Source organism: Chiloscyllium plagiosum, chromosome 29, assembly GCF_004010195.1.
Source record: "Chiloscyllium plagiosum isolate BGI_BamShark_2017 chromosome 29, ASM401019v2, whole genome shotgun sequence".
NCBI lineage: Eukaryota > Metazoa > Chordata > Chondrichthyes > Orectolobiformes > Hemiscylliidae > Chiloscyllium > Chiloscyllium plagiosum.
In genome coordinates, this window is record NC_057738.1 from 7,735,736 (window position 1) to 7,744,241 (window position 8,506).

Here is an 8,506-nt window from a genome sequence, read left to right on the forward strand (position 1 = left end):
AGGCCAAGACTAAATAATGGCAGATGAAATCCTCGGATTGTTTACTTTGGAATTTATCGTCCAATATATTCATTCAACTTGTTGAAATATGTTCTCAATTTCTTCAGATTTAACACTTTTTTTTTATCGTGGCTAATTTTCTATAAATCAAGTTTCTATTTTAGAATAATTTTGGCTTCTTCAAACACTGCTATGTCAGATGCCATAAAAGACCATCAATGGTTCTGACCTTGAGTTTTGGTCCAGATACTATGGCAAAAATAAATAAGCTTTTGAATACATGTTTGTAACAACAGAAGAATAAAATGTAAAAGCTTCATTTTTTTTTCATTGTATACGATTCTATCATGATCCTTTAGAATATCCTTCAAACTCGAGGATTAGAGTTTGCTGACAACACTGGGTGAATTCTCCAAATTGTGTGTGCTTTGTAGTGTCAGCCATGACTTAGTTGGTAGCATTCTCTGCTACAAGTCAAAAGGCGAAGAATTCAGATTCATTGTGGAGACTTGAGCACAAGGGTTTAGGCTGATGCTCCACAGTAGGAATGTGAGAGTTCTGTACACTTGGAGTTACCATCTTTCAGATGTTAAACCAAGGGCCCACGTTAGTCTATTGTAGTAACAGAAAAAGGTACCATGTCAAGTCTTTTTTGGTGCAGCTTGAGGTGGAACCAACTAGGGAACAATGAACTAGGAGAAACTGAGGACTCCAGATGCTGGAGATCAGAGTCAAGAGTGTGGTGCTGGAAAAGCACAGCCAGTCAGGCAGCATCCGAGGAGCAGGAGAATCGACGTTTTAAGCTCTTCATCAGGAATGTGTGTGGGGGTGGGGGAGGTGGATGCCAAGGGAGCTGAGAGATAAATGAGAGGGAGGAATTTCCTACTCCTCAGATGCTGCCTAATCAGCTGTGCTTTTCTTGCACCACACTTTTTGACTGTGATCTCAGTATTGTTCTTTAGTGGCCCCACCACAAACTGCTCCAAAACTCCATCTAGTAGGCATTCCACAAATTCCTTTTCTTGCAATCCACTACCAACCTGATTTTCCTAGTCCACCTGCATTTGAAATCCCCCAAGATCATTCTAACTTTGCCGTTCCTACATATCTTTTCTGACTCTTGGTGTATCTTACACCCCAGCTCCTGATTACTATTTGGAGGCCTGTACATAACTCCAACTATGGTTGTTTTGCCTTTGCGGTTCTTCAATTCCTCAATTAACTTTATTTAGAAAATTTCATCAGCATAAAATATTAATCAATATTTCATAAGCTAATTGGCTTCAACATGCTCAATGATCTTTTCATTTTGTCACTAATTACTTGTCTCCTCTTACAACTGCATTACCTCCACTGGAAGAGAAGCTATCCTCTTTCATAACACAGTGAAGTGAACAGTTTCCTTTTGAAGTGCAGGACTACTTTAGACTCCTTTAGCAGACTGGTCAACCCAGGACGGACATCACTGACATGGGTTTTTCCTCATCTTCTATCTAACAAGGTGTACCTGCATGAGTAGTAATACTGACTGAGTTTGTCTCCCCAAAGCCAATAGCACTGTCTCATACCTGTGTTCCCTCACTGCGTCCCTCTTGCACTACCATCCTCTACCCCTAAAATGAAAGGAAACAATTCAGCAGAAAGATGGGTCATTTTGTCTATACCACTCAGTTGTTCAGTGAATAAATGTGTTGATGCAGTCGTGCACTTTTTTAATATCTGAACTTAATGTTCTTGTCTGTGAGTTAAATCAACAGCAGAAGAGCATAATATTATTTTGTGTACTCTCTTTTGGTCATGTTTCCATGTCGTAAAGTTTTTTTCATTGCTTTGATCAAAATTAACACTTTGGTTGAGTATGAGTAGCATTATCTGCCTAGTTTTGGCCAATTTAAAAGGTTATCCTGAATGGTAAAAATTAAGCACATCCATACTAAGGAAGGGTCACTCGACCTGAAATGTTAACTCTGATTTCTGACCACAGATGTTGCCAGACCTGCTAAGCTTTTCCAACAATTTCTATTTTTGTCTCTGAGATATCTTAGTCTAGATTAGAGGAGGTGCTGGAAAAGCACAGCAGTTCAGGCAGCTTCCAAGGAGCAGTAAAATCGACGTTTCAGGCAAAAGCCCTTCATCAGAATACCACTCCCTGGATGCTGCCTGAACTGCTGTGCTTTCCCAGCACCTCTCTAATCTAGATTCTGGTTTCCAGCATCTGCAGGCATTGTTTTTACCACTCTGAGATATCTTAGTTTAGCCGTGGGTTTATGGACATTACATAAGCATGGTACGAGAATAAATAGCTCACTAAGATGATGCAAGTTATGGAAGGATTGTGTTATGAGTTAAGGCTAAACAGGTGGACCTGCTATTCATTGGAGTCCACAAGAATGAAAGGTGCTCTCGCTAAAACTTATAGTGTTCTTAAGAAGCTTGGCAGGGTAAATGCTGTCCCTCATGGCAAAGTCTCAGATCAGAGGGCAAAATCTCAGAATAAAGGGGAGCCAATTTAAGACAGTGATGAGGAGGAATTTCTTCTTTAAGGTTTAAAATCTTTGGAGTTTGTTGCCACAGGAAGCAGTGGGGGCAGAGTCCTTCTTGTGGGATCATGGTCAATAATGACTGAGATTGAAATAGCCTCTTTGTTGAGAATCTGCGGTAACACAGTTGGAGACCATGATGGAATCTAATGTACAGTTTTACAGTAGCCTCTTTTATACACACTTTTTGCATACATTAAAATTTTAGCACTATGGTTTCACATAGTTGTAAGTATTATATGCATGTTTGTGTGACATCTGTCCTGGGGAAGCAGGTGATAGGTTAAACACTTGCCAAATGCTCGCTGTTACTGCTGATGGCATTAGAATGTCTGAGCTTGCATAATTAAGAGGTATTAGTCATTTTTGTTTTTCAAATTAGATTGTACTATAAACCCTCCAATAGTCAGCAGGAAATTAAGAAATAAATTTGGAAGGAGATCTCCATTAACTGCAGGAATAATAGGGTGGTTATGGTAGGGGTTTTAACTTTCCAAACATAGACTGGAACTGTCATAGTGTTAAGGGTTTAGATGGAGAGGAATCTAAGTGTGTACAAGAAAATTCTCTGATTCAGTATGTGGATGTACCTACTAGACAAGGTGCAAAACTTGACCTGCTCTTGGGAAATAAAGCAGGGCAGGTGACTGAGGTGTCAGTGGGGGAGCATTTTGGAGCCAGTGACCATAATTCTATTAGTTTTAAAATCATGATGGAAAAGGATAGACCGTATCTAAAAGTTGAAGTTCTAAATTGGAGGAAAGCTAATATTGACTGTATTGGGCAAGAACGTTCAAAAGTTGATTGATGATCGCAGGTAAAGGGATGGCTGGAAAATGGGAAGCCTTCAAAAATGAGATAACGAGAGTCCAGAGAAAGTATATTCCTGTTCGGGTAAAAGGAAAGGCTGGTAGGTGTAGGGAATGCTGGATGACTAGAGAAATTGAGTGTTTGGTCAAGAAAAAGAAAGCAGCATATGTCAGGTATAGATAGCAAAGATAGAGTGAATCCTTCGAAGAGTATAAAGAAAGTAGGGATATGTTTAAGAGAGAAATCAGGAGGGCAAAAAGGGGACATGAGATAGCTTTGGCAAATAGAGTTAAGGAGAATCCAAAGAGTTTTTACAAATACATTAAGGACAAAAGAGTAACTAGGGAGAGAATAGGGTCCCTTAAAGATCAGCAAGGCAGCCTTTGTGTGGAACCACAGGGAAATGATTGTTGGACCCCTTGCTGAGATATTTATATCATCGATAGTCACATGTGAGATGCAGAAAGACTGGAAGTTGGCTAACGTGCTGCCACTGTTTAAGAAGGGTGGTAAGGAAAATCCAGGGAACTATAGGCCAGTGAGCCTGCCATTGGTGGTGGGCAAGTTATTGGCAGGAATCCTGAGGGACAGGATTTACATGCATTTGGAAAGTCAAGGACTGATTAGGGATAGCCAACATGGCTTTGTTCATGGGAAATCATGTCTCACTAACTTGATTGAGTTTGTTGAATAAGTATCGAAGAGGATTGATGACTGCAGAGTGGTGGATGTGATCTATATGGATTTCAGTAAAGCGTTTGACAAGGTTCCTCATGATAGACTGGTTAGCAAGGTCAGATCTCATGGAATATAGGAAGAACTAGCCATTGGATGTGAAGGTAGAAGACAGAGGGTGGTGGTGGTGGTGGTGATGGAGGGTTGTTTTTCAGACTGGAGGCTTGTGACCAGTTGTGTGCCACAAGGATAGGTGCTGAGTCCACTGCTTTTTGCCATTTATATAAATGGTTTGGATATGAACGTAGGAGGTACAGTTAGTAAGCTTGCAGATGGCACCAAAATTGGAGGTGTAGTGGACAGTGAAGAAGGTTACCTCAGAGTACAACGGGATCTTGATAAGATGGGCCAATGGGCTGAGGAGTGGTAGATGGAGTTTAATGAAGACAAATGTGAGGTGCTGCATTTTGGAAAGGCAAATCAGGTCAGGACCTTTTTACTTAATGGTAAGGTCCTGGGAAATGTTGCTGAACAAAGAGACCTTGGAATGCATGTTCATAGTTCCTTGAAAGTAGAGTCGCAGGTAGATAGTGAAGAAGGTGTTTGGTATGCTTTCTTTTTTTTGGTCAGAGCATTGAATATACGAGTTGGGAGGTCATGTTGCAGCTGTACAAGACATTGGTTCGGCCACTTTTGGAATATTGTGTGCAATTCTGGTCTCCCTCCTATCAGAAGGATGTTGTGAAACTTGAAAGACTTAAGAAAAGATTTACAAAAATGTTGCCAGAGTTGAAGGGTTTGAATTATAAGGAGAGACTGATAGTTTGGAGTTGTATTCCCTTGAGCGTTGGGGAGTGACCTTATAGAAGTTTATAAAATCATGAGGGCATGGATAGATAAATAGGTAAGGTCTTTTCCCTGGGGTGGGGGAGTCCAGAACTAGAGGGAATAGGTTTAAGGTGAAAGGAAAAAATTTGAAAGGGATCTAAGAGGCAGCCTTTTTGTACAGAGGGTGGTGCGTGGATGGAATGAGCTGTCAGAGGAAGTGGTGGAGGCTGGTACAATTACAACATTGCAAAGACATCTGGATGGGTGTATGAATAGGAAAGGTTTGGAAGGATATGGGCCAAGTGCTTGCAAATGGGACGAGATTAGGTTGGGATATCTGATTGGCTTGGATGAGTTTCCATGCTGTACATCTCCATGACTGTACAAGTTAACATTTGTAAAATAGTGGACCTATATGATCTAAATAAGTGAGAAAGTATAGATATAGTAAGTAAAAGTGTAGAGAATATTAAACTGATCTCCTGCAGCTGGGTTATGATATTTCATTTACAGTTGCCAGTTTTGGCAATTCCTACACTTTCATTCATACAGTTTCATGGAAGCGCTATTTTAATAGTAAATTTCTTATAGGTGCAGTGGCCCTATTTAATGTGTATTTAAAAAGTATAAATCCGATATTAGTATAAGATCGTGGCCCTAAATAGAAATTCAAAATAGATCGTACCATGATATAGAAATAGGTAGTGCATGAGGAAATCTCAAAGAGATAAAGAGCAGCAGGCTTGTGGGGACATACTAGTGAAAGAAGCTATTTGATGTACTGCAACCTAATCAAGTCCCAATAGATTTTGCTAAGGGCTAATGAATAGTATAATCTTTCCATTGTTTCGAGTGAGTTATCGAGACGCGATGATGTGGGTGGCATTGTTCTGAGTAGGTTGCAGTATTAACGCTTATTCAGGGGTAGCTTTGATACAGAAACATGTCTAAACACTGCTTGCAGCATGTGGCCGATAAGCTGAAATGTGTAAAGAAACAGTAATGGGTTGGAAGGGGTGTCTAATTTAGTTTATTGTGTAAAGAGTAAGATTTACTACAAAAATGTGGTATTATGAATGAGTCAATGTAAACACGGCAGAGTTACATAGAGTGCTTGTGAGTGATTTAGTAAAGAGAATCATTATACAATATCTCATATTGTGTATGTTTAAGGCTGTGATAGATGGATTGTTGATAAGTGGGGAAATCAAAGATTATTGGGAAAAGGCATGGAAGTAGACATGATGGATGTTAGATCATCCACAATCCTATTGAATGGCGGGGCAGGCTCAAAGGGCTGAACAGCCTACTCCTGTTCTTATTTCATATTGTCTTGAGATAGGAAAATCATACCAGTGGGAGTCAATTTTGAAGTCTTTGAAATGAAGGTCCGTGGTTTTTCGTGGAACTGACGTGGCTGAAGTTTTAATAGATAAGTTGGTATTGAACACAGAAGCGAAAAATAAATCCCTCAATCTAGGTTTTTGAGCAAATGTCATGAAGAAGAAGAGAATCCTTGAAATCATTATAGTGTTTTACGTTGTGTGTATGTTGAAAATGCCTTAGAGCGAATGAAATGCCTCCGTGTATTCTCTATTGTAAAAAAAAAAGTTGCATGAGAGCTAATTTGGGAACACAAAGCCTGACAAACATTTGTGCTACAAATGACCAGATACTCTATTTTTCTTAGTGTTGGTTGAGGCATAAGTGTTGGTCAGGACACCAAGAGAATCCACCTCATTTAATAGTGCCAAGGAATCTTTAACCTAACTGACAAATTGGTCTCAATTTAAATTGTTTGAGAAATTACAGCTTGCCAACTGTGCCTCACTTTGAGTCCTCCACTGGAGAATAAGAGCAATTGTGAACTCAAGTATGTGGAGACAACTTGATCCTGTAACTTTCTGACCTTGGCAAGGGCACTACCAATTTGCTATGGAATGCATATTTAGTTGTATACTAATAATGTTGTATTGGGCGCACACTGTTGTTGATAAATATTGTTCCATGTTCTCCTATTTTGACATAGTTTGATATCGACTTTTATCATTAAATGGGAAATGCTGATTAAGAGATTTAAGATATTGCCATATGAAGAATTTTATTGCAATTCCAAGCTCTTGCCAGTTCTACACATTGAGTTTCTGAAGTCCATCTGTCAGTGTTATTGCCATTTTTTATGTCAAATACTCAGTCTTCAACTAGTTGTGGACAAAACTGGTCAATTTTCTCTTTATAAGTTTTGATTGTATGTGCCTCCAAGGTAGATGAAATCACTGTATGACCACGTCATTTTATTATGATTAGTGCACTACAAACCTGCCTATACAATTTTTAGATTTGCATCATTGTCCTGTTTGTTTTATCGATTTCACACTAGCTGTATTTTTGTCCTCACTTTTGCTTGCTATAGTTTCTTCTGAAATTGCTGCCCTCTGCTATTTTAGGGGTGCCTAATTTGATTCATTATTTGCCCAGCTCCAATTTATACATTTTTTAGTGCTTTTGCATACATGCATTCATTTATCCTTACTTGTCGCTCACAATGTGCTTATTTTGTCTGGATTGTACAATTTGTATTGTTGGGACTTTTACTCTTGTTTATATATTTCCTCTTTTGCAAAATGCTAAAAGGCAGGTTATCCCAATGCCTTTGTATTCTCTTGTTAATAGATAATACAAATATGTTTGGACTTGAATGTCTGTAATACAGTCTTTTGACTTATGAGCACTAATTTCTTAATTCTGCTTTTGATAATACAAGAAAAAATTAAAAGTCAGCTCTGTAAAATGCGCATTTTTGTAAAGGTGCTCCAATAAGGTGACTTATTTCTACTGGTTAGGCAATAGTGCAATGTCATTTTGATAAGTTCTTCTCTGTGCAGTAATTTGGTTAGAAGTAAAATTTGGCTTTGTCCATTCTGCAAAACAGTTGGTGGTGAATAAATAACATATTTTATTCTCCATCCATTTTGATTGCCCAATTAGAAGGGTGTAAATTGAGCTTCCAGTTCACTATTGCTTGTTTTGCATGACTGCTGAAACCACTTCTGCCCTCCCTTTTGATAAGTGCTTTTGCCTTCACTAATTTTCCAAAAGAATATTCTGTTTTGGGAAGAATTTTTGTACAGTAATTAATTTGTAGGAAATACCATTGTGAAATATTGCAATAAAGGCTTAAACTAATGTTTTCTTTGGACGATATGTCAAATTCTGGAGGTTGTCATACAGTTCTGCAGGGTGTTGGTGAGATTGCATTGGGAATACTGAAGAGTGTTTTGCTTTCCTTATTTTAAAAAATGTATTATTTCTTTAAAAGTAGTTCCTGAGGTGGAAGAGTTGTCTGTTGTGTTCCATTGGTGTTTCAATGTGACTTTACTGAAATAGATAAGATACTGAGGATGTTGGATAGTGGTTACCTGGAGGATGTTCCATTTACGTAGAGACTAAAACTAGGGTCCATAGTTTAAGCTTAAGAAGTCTCCTTTTAAAGTCTAATATGAAGTGCAAATAAATTATTTAGGAGAAAGTGAGGACTGCAGATGCTGGAGATCAGAGTTAAAAATGTGTTGCTGGAAAAGCGCAGCAGGTCAGGCAGCATCCAAGGAGCAGGAGAATCGACGTTTCGGGCATGAGCCCTTCTTCAGGAATGA

The 8,506-nt window shown here is 38.8% G+C and overlaps 1 protein-coding gene across 8 annotated transcripts in view; it reads left to right on the top strand.

The window, feature by feature from the left end:
* LOC122564345 (F-actin-uncapping protein LRRC16A-like) overlaps positions 1-8,506 on the top strand; it is a 460,598-nt gene that overhangs the window by 216,058 nt on the left and 236,034 nt on the right. The window lies entirely within an intron of this gene.